The following is an 8,284-nucleotide window of genomic DNA, read 5'->3' on the forward strand; positions in this document are numbered from 1 at the left end:
CAACAGGGGGCCCAGCAGGGTTTTTCAGCTAGCCTGTGTTGTATGTTGTTGTTAGTATAGTTCAAGCATTGTTTACAGATGTCTCGTAGTCTTTGTATGACTAAATAGTAACTCATTTATTTTACATACAATATTATTTACACTCTCATTTAAGCCTGTCCAGCTAACATGATGATTTTAGCTTCTTCCAAGCTTAATACCCATGTAACTATTTCATCATCATTACAGTGGGAGGGATTTACTCTCACTGTCTCAAACATTAACCCTTTCAGACCCTTATATCACAGCCTCCCTCTCTTAAAGGCAGCCTGCCCCTGTTAAAATCAGCATGCCCAGCGTAAAAGCAGCATGCTCCACTTAGTGGGGAGCTGCACTCATTAAAAGGAAGCTGCTGCTAACTTTCTGTACAAGAATTGGCTGCAAGGAGAAGCACCACAATGGATCAACAGACAAGAAAGAGGGCTTTCAGGTTTTCCAATGTGCTGCAGGCATAAATGCACTCAGTTGAAAGGAGGAGAGAAGCAATGTTTCCACAGGAAAAGGCAAACCCTGAGAAGGGAATGGGAGCAGGTGGTCAAGGAGGTCACTTTCCAGAATATTGCCCCAAAGACCTAGCAGCACAGCCACAAAAAGTTCAATGACTGTACACGTGTGGTCAAAGTCAATAGTTGCATCTTCAAAGGACATTTCCTACAAGCCTGTCATGGTGCCCAATGCACCACACTCCCATCACTCACCTATCAGCATTCTACAGCAATCCAGACCAAGGCCTAACATTCAGGTAACCCACCTCACCCTCACACACCTTCCAATGCTACTAGCCTCACACTTACCTCTCATTGCTTCCAAATACCTCCAGCTATTCAACCATGGCAGGCACATCACCCAAACACAATCACTGACATTCTTCCTTCTCTTTTGCTGGACAAGGTGGTCCATAACAGGAGGGAGCAGACCAGAAACATAGGGGTCAAGGCATGTCTCCATCACATGAGGAAATGGTGCTCCACATCATGCGGACAGTGTAATAGAGCCTGTTACATCCAGCATGCTGAGAACATTGAGGATGAGATTATGTTCTTGCCTTATGCCCCTTCTCAAATCCCACCTCATCCTCATCCTGCTATCTGGCATGAAGTGCAAGCTGCAGATGTTGTGATCATTAACCTCTTGCTTTCCACCCATTTCCTTCACTCCAACTCTCCCCTTCTCCATTTCTGCCCTCAGATAGCCAAGATTTGCTGCCTGACCAGCCAGTGCAGCCTCATGAGGAAGGGCGAAAGCAGCTACAGATCCCTGAGGACAAAGCACTGTCAGTTGATCTCACACTCGCAGCCACCAGCTAATATATGGGCATACAAGTACTTTGGGGGGCAGTACAGAATCGGGATCTGCTGGGCACGTGGGCTGCAGCAAGGCCAGGGGGAAAGGATAAGGCATATGCCAACTCACCAGAGGGCGATTCATTGAGGATATCTGCTGCAAGATGAGGACATTAATAGGATGGCCTCCAGGAGAACACTAATGACGATGCTTGTTGTATTAGCAGGTCTGTCAGACAGCCTGCTGTCAATGTCAAGGAGCATGGCGGAGCCTGGCTCCAACATGGCACAGAGCAGCGTGCTGAACTTGGGCCCCATCCTTTCCATTGTGGAAGTGATGGTCAACTCCATGATAATACTTGCAGACCCACCCGTCATGCAGCATCTGGTGGCTGATGTCTCAGATTACACTGTTGCACAGGCAGCAGCCACCCAATGTCTAAGTGATGCAGTGGAAGCTCAGACTGAGGTCATGAGATCCATTCTTGCTGCCATGCAGGTTCAAACTGCTGCCATCATGGCTGCAGCTGCATGTGTTCAAAGGGGCTTGTAGGTTCTCACAGCAGTCCAGCAATCTGTGCTCCAGCAGATTACTAGGTTTGCTGAACACAGTGCTAACTGGATCTGTGCAGTACAAATTGGCGGAACAGGCATTAAGCCCAAGAGGCTATTTGACATCACAATCAGCCTAGTGAGAAAGCTTCAGGTGTGGGCATGGGACACTGGTGCTAGCGCCCTTACCAGTATAGTGCACTGCATGGGCTGCACCAGAAGTGGCCGGAAATGGTGCGCCTGCCATTTTCATCAACTCCGGCTTCTGTAGTGTTGACTCCAGTGGTGCCATGGAGCCAAATTTTTTGTCCTTTTTCTTTTGCAGATGGGTGGCTAAAGCCTGCATCGCAGTCCATGTCAGCAGAGCTCCTACACAAGCTTCACATCCAGCCAGCTGTTTCCTGTGCTGATCTGTCCACCGGAAACAACTCCAGCTCACTTGTGCTCTGTGAATCAACCCACACAGACCCCCCTGACTCACAACCTATTACCACATGGGGTGTGGATTCTGTGCTGGTACTTGGAAGGGCAAAAGCAAGTGATGGTGCATCTTCAGGAAGGTTCCGTCCCTAAGCCTGTGTGACTGCGGGCCCAAATCATCGGAGGAATCTAGAAGGGCAGAGGGACAAGAGTAAATATATAATCAAAAATGGGAAACAGCAGCAGATGACTGACAGTGTAATGTAGCATCAGGTTGTCATGCTGTGAGTATGTTTGTTTGTGTGTGTCTGGGTTTGATCTTGTCCGTGTGTATGTGTTTGTGTGTGTGTGTGTGTCTGGGTTTGATCTTTTCTGTGTGTATGTGAGAGATCTTGTCCATTTGTATATGTTTGTGTGTGTGGTGTGTCAGGGTGTGTGTGGTGTGTCAGGGTGTGTGTGGTGTGTCTGGGTATCTGGATGTGTGGTATGTCTGTGTATGTGGTGTGCCTGTGTTTGTGTGTGTGTTGTGTGAACTTGTGTGGGTGTGATTGTGTCTGTGTGTGGTCTGCGCATATGGTGTGTAAGTCTGTGTGTGGTCTGTGCATGTGGTGTGCGTATATGTGTGGGTGTGGGTGTGATTGTGTCTGTGTGAGTGGGTGTGTGTGCATGGTCTGTGCATGTGGTGTGCATATATTTATGTCTGTAGGTATGATGATGTATGTCTGTGTGTGTGTATGTAAGGGAGAGAATGTGTGATGAGATAGTTAAGTTAAAAGAGAAAAAGTAGGGCAAGTGGCCAAACACTTCGTTGTGCATGGGTTCACCATCTCCAATGCTACATGCTCTCTCTTGTCAATAATGTTGATGGCTGCATCTTCCATGGTGTCAGAGTTTGCAATGTAGCAGGACCACCTCCTGTCCTTGAAGTCTCCCTTTGGTTATGTGCTAGCGTCAATGAGGTGAGTAGGTCACTGCATGTGTTTTAACCGTGCCACACTCCTTGTTTTCATCCAGTGTGAAGGGTTAAAATTGGTGTTATATAGTTTGGGAGCAGCATTTATTGCTAAACTATTGAAGTTAGCTGTTGAATCCAATAAGTTCTGTGAAGGTATTCAGTGCAATAATTTATCTGAAAGAAAGTTTCACCAACCACTGTGATTATGTAAGTTTTGCAGCTTCAACAAAGGATTTGATGTAGAATTTGGCCATAGTCCCTTTGTGGCAGTTAGAGTTTCTCCCTGCATGGCAGCCCGAAGCAATCACACATAATCTTCAAAATGTCAGCCCCAGTTATTTTCACTGAAACACACAGGCGTGAAATAATTTGAAAAGAAAATTGCCAATTATTGTACTAAAGCAAAAGGTCTGTCACTGCCACCTCAGTAATCCTTTTTCTTTCACCAATTTGTTTTCTTTCCAGTTTTCTCCCCTTGCTTAACTCCCTGCTTGGATACAGTTCCTCCATTGTTGTTTTCCCTCCCATATTGAACCCAGGTGCCCATTATTCATGTGTCAGGCTTTGACAGTGAGTATTAACAGGCTGCTTGACCAGGGAAGGCATCACTCCTGAGCTTGATCCTATTTTTATTCATGTCCTGACATGTACACTTCCATAATGGATCACTGGATATCTGTCCTCAGGTACTGTTCCCCTCTCTTTGAAATTTGCTATCATCACCCCAATCTTACAAAAAAATCTTTGACTTAGGTGTGCCGGGCACAATTTCAAAATTTGTAGATGATACAAAACTTGAAGTGTAGTGAAGAGTGAGGAGGATGGTGACAGACTTCAAGAGGACAAAGACAGGCTGGTGGAATGGGAGATGAAATTTAATGCAACAAAGTGAAAAGTGATTCATTTTGGTAGGAAGAACAAGGAGTGGCAATATAAAATAAAGGATACAATTCGAAAGGGGGCGCAGGAGCAAAGAGACCCGGGGATATATGTGCACAAATCGATGAGAAAGCAGTTAAAAAGTATCTGGAATCTTGGGCTTTATAAATAGAGGCATAGAATACAAAAGCAAGGAAGTGATGCTGAATCTTTATAAAACACTAGTTTGGCCTCAACTGGTGTATTATGCTGAATTCTGGGCATCGCGCTTTAGGAAAGATGTGAAGGCGTTAGAGAAGGTGCAGAAAAGATTTACAAAAATGGCTCAAGGGATGAGAGACTTCAGTTACAAGGATAGATTGGAGAAGCTCGGGTTTTTCTCCTTGGAGAAGGGAAGCTTGTTACGACCAAGGCGGGTGGAGTGCACTGTCTTTCTCTAGTTCCACTTCTCCACAGATCACAACATATATTTAAATGTGTACCCAGTTACTGATGCAGCCAATTATATACTCTATTTTTATTTCAGAATAAAATCCACCAACCAGGTTTCTTTAATAAACAACAAAAGTATTAATTTGTTATAAAACAAGACTTAGTCAATAAAGATGCAAAGCTTTAACACACAGTTTGAAATATGTTGGTAAATTTATATATTCCCTTCTAAATACCCAACACACACACACACACACCGGTTAAAGGAAAAATAAAGATGCTTCGGCCAAAGTACTTGTTAATTCTCGAAGCAAAAGGATAAGATATGTTATGTTCCAGATGGCATACAGTCTGGCATCCGGGTACATGTAGACGGGTCACTGGGATCTTTTCAGAAGCTGTTCGTTCAGGAGATGTCGAGAGGAAGTCTTCCTAAAGCTTCTCAGGAGAAATGCGGCATCAGGCATTACAGCGATCACACACTAGATTTTTTTTGCAGTGTTTCTCAGAGTTGGAGAAAAGATGAGCTGGGTGTTTCTTTCAGCAGGCTACAAACTCAACTGACTTAAAACAGTATTCAAAAATGAAACCCACTCTTGAGCACCATAAATCTTGATATGCTACTTCTCTTGTAAACAATTCCCATGGTTAGAAGGCACCTATTGTTTACATAGCTGAAGATATGTGACATCCAGTAAATGTTGTTTTAAATGGAGTCCTTCCAGTGACCCTTTAAAAAAAAGTCCAGCATCTATGTAATCACTTCAGTCCTCAAATGAATCCATCTCCACAATTCTAAACCATGAGTCCTCAAAAAATATTAAAAAATGGAAGCACTTTCATAACAGGATTGAAACGGGTTTTGATAGACGTGTTCAAAGTCATGAGGGGTCTAGTCAGAGTAAATAGGGAGAAACTGTTCCCATTGGCAGAAGGATCAAGGACCAGAGGACAGCGATTTAAGGTGATTGGCAAAAGGACCAAAGGCAACATGAGGAAAAGCCTTTTGCACAGTAAATGCTATGATCCAGAATGCACTGCCTGAAAGGGTGGGGGAGGCAGATTCAGTCATGGCTTTCAAAAGGGAATTAGGTAAGTACTTGAAGGGAAAAAACTGCAGGGCTAAAGGGAAAAGATGGGGGAGTGGAACAGCCGGATTCCTCTTGCAGAGAGCTAGCACATACTCGATGGGCTGAATGGCCTCCTTCAGTGCTGTAACCATTCAATCATACTATGATGCTATGACTCCATGACATTTCTGCCCTTACAAACTACTGCTCTCCCTCTAACCTTTTCTCTCTAATGTTCTTGAATGTGTTGTCACCTCCCAAGGCTGTGATCATCTTTCCTACAACTACTTATCTGAATCTCTTCAATCAGGTTTCTGCCTTTGTCACAGCATTGAAATGGCCTAAAAAAAGTCAGAAATGACATTCTCTGTGACTGTAACTAGGGTACACGATCCTCCTCAACTTTCTTAACCTCTCTGTAGTTTTTTGACATGGTTGACCACACCATCTTCCTCCAATGTCTCTGATCCAGCTGAGTAGAACTGCCCTTGCTTGCTACCACTCTTATCTATCCAGCTGTAGACAGAGAATCTCCTACAATGGCTTATCTTCTCACTCCGTACCATTTCCTTTAGCATTCCTAAGAAACTATCCTTGGTCGCCTCCCCTTTCTCAGTATGTGCTGCTCCTTAGTGACATCATCCGAAGCCACAACAACAGGTTCCACATGTACATTGATGACACCCCGCTCTCTTGATCCTTTCACTGCATGAGTCCTGGATGAGTTGCAATTTCCTCCAGTTAATCATTGCAAAGACCAAAGTGATCATATTTTTCCTCTATTCCCTCACTACTGACTCCATCCTTCTCCCTGGCCTGAGGCTGAACCAGATTGATCGCAGCCTCTCTGACCTGGTTCACCCGGAGCTAAGCTTCTGACCCCATATGTTCTCCATGAGAAAGACTACCTACTTCTACCTCTGTAATATGCCCCATCATTGCCCCTGCCTCAACTCATCTGCTGCTGAAATGCTCAATCATGTTTTTGTTACCTCCAGAGTTGACTACTCCAATGCTCTCCTGGTTGGCCTCTATTCTTCTACCCTTCACAAAATTGAGCTGATCCAAAACTCTGCTGCCTATGTCCTAACTCATACTAAGTCCTGTTCACCCATCACCCCTGTACTCACTGACCTACATTGGCTCCTGGTCCACCTATGCCTTGATTTTAAAATGCTCATCTTCAGGTTCAACTCCCTCCATAACCTCACCCCTCCCTATTTCTGTGACCTCCTCCAGCCCTACAACCCTCCACGAACTTCTTCCAGCATCTTGTGAGTCTCCCACTTGCTTCACTCCATTATTGGTGACTGTACATTGAGACGCTGGAATTCCTTCCCTAAAACTCTCTGCCTATCCACCTCTCTCTCTTATCCTTTAAGACCCTCCTTGAAACATCCCTTTTTGCCCAAACATTTAGTGAGCTCTCCTAATATCTCCTTCTGTGCTTGGTGTCAATTTCAATCTGATTACGCTCCTGTGAAGCACCTTGGGTGGTTTTCCTACATCAAAGGTGCTATATTTGCAAGGTGCAAGTTGTTGTTGGATAACCGTCCAACTCTAACTGTGGACATTGAGAAGTTACAGCCCCACCTACTCCAGCTGACATTAACAAACTGAGCACATTCATTTGCAGGCTAGAATATTAAAAGCAAGTTAGTTGTTTCCCCCGATTCAGCACATCCACTTCATATGTTGGAGAAATCATTTTGAAAATTAATAGACAAGTTCCTGAATAAGCTAGCATGGTAAAAACACAAGTTTGGCTTAAATGTGGTACTCTTACCTCTGACTTAGAACGTTATGGGGCTCAGGTTTCACTCCTGGAGTTGAGTAAATAATCCATCTGTCATTTCAGTGGAGTAGTGAGAGAGTGCTGCACTGTCAGAGGTGCCGTCTTTTGGCTGTGATGTTAAACTGAGGACCCTTCAACCTGTTCAAGTGGATTAAAAAGATCCCATGGCACTATTCAAAGAAGAGCAGGGCATTCTCACTGTGTGACTGACATTTATCCCTCAGCCAACACCACTAAAAACTGATTAACTGATCATTTATGTCATGGCAGTTTGTGGAACCTTGCCTTGTGCAAATTGCCTGCCTTGTTTTCTACACTTCATAAATATATTTAATTGACTATGAAGCACTTTGGGATGTCCTAAGGTCATGAAAAGTGCTATATAAATGCAGGTTCCTTCTTAAATAGGTAACCACACCTTCCTATGTAACGGCGACTACGTTTCAAAAATATTTGTCAGTTCTGAAGAAGGGTCACTGACCTGAAACGTTAACTCTGCTTCCCTTTTCACAGATGCTGCCAGACCTGCTGAGTGGTTCCAGCATTTCTTGTTTTTATTTCAAGAATATTTCTTTGGTTGTGAAGTGCTTTGGGACTTTCTGAGAAGTTGGAAGGTGCTGCACAAAAGCAAGACCTTTCTGAACTCGAAATCAGCTGAGCAAGAAACGTTATGGTGCTACACTGCCCTCCACTGGACAGAATAAAGTATAAAATTAGATCCCAGTTCAGTTTTTGCTTTTCCCGTGAGTTAATTTTTCCTCTAATTTTCTCTCCTTTTTCCATCCCTTCTCCCTGGTAGGTTCTAACTAGTTTAGGGCTACGCTGATAGACCTGTGGTCCATCCAAGTGGACATTCGTC

General features: G+C 44.2%; 1 long non-coding RNA gene across 2 annotated transcripts in view; it reads right to left on the reverse strand.

Moving 5' to 3' along the window:
• The window catches only part of LOC137374140 (uncharacterized), a 32,864-nt gene extending 24,841 nt beyond the window's left edge, over positions 1-8,023 (reverse strand). For both annotated transcript variants that reach the window (XR_010975768.1, XR_010975769.1), the window contains exons 1-2: positions 7,907-8,023; positions 7,417-7,563 (exon numbers count right to left, since the gene is read on the reverse strand). This is a non-coding gene — a long non-coding RNA (uncharacterized lncRNA). The remainder of the gene's footprint in view (positions 1-7,416; positions 7,564-7,906) is intronic.
• Between the last annotated feature and the right edge of the window lie 261 nt (positions 8,024-8,284).

This window comes from Heterodontus francisci, chromosome 10 (assembly GCF_036365525.1).
Source record: "Heterodontus francisci isolate sHetFra1 chromosome 10, sHetFra1.hap1, whole genome shotgun sequence".
NCBI lineage: Eukaryota > Metazoa > Chordata > Chondrichthyes > Heterodontiformes > Heterodontidae > Heterodontus > Heterodontus francisci.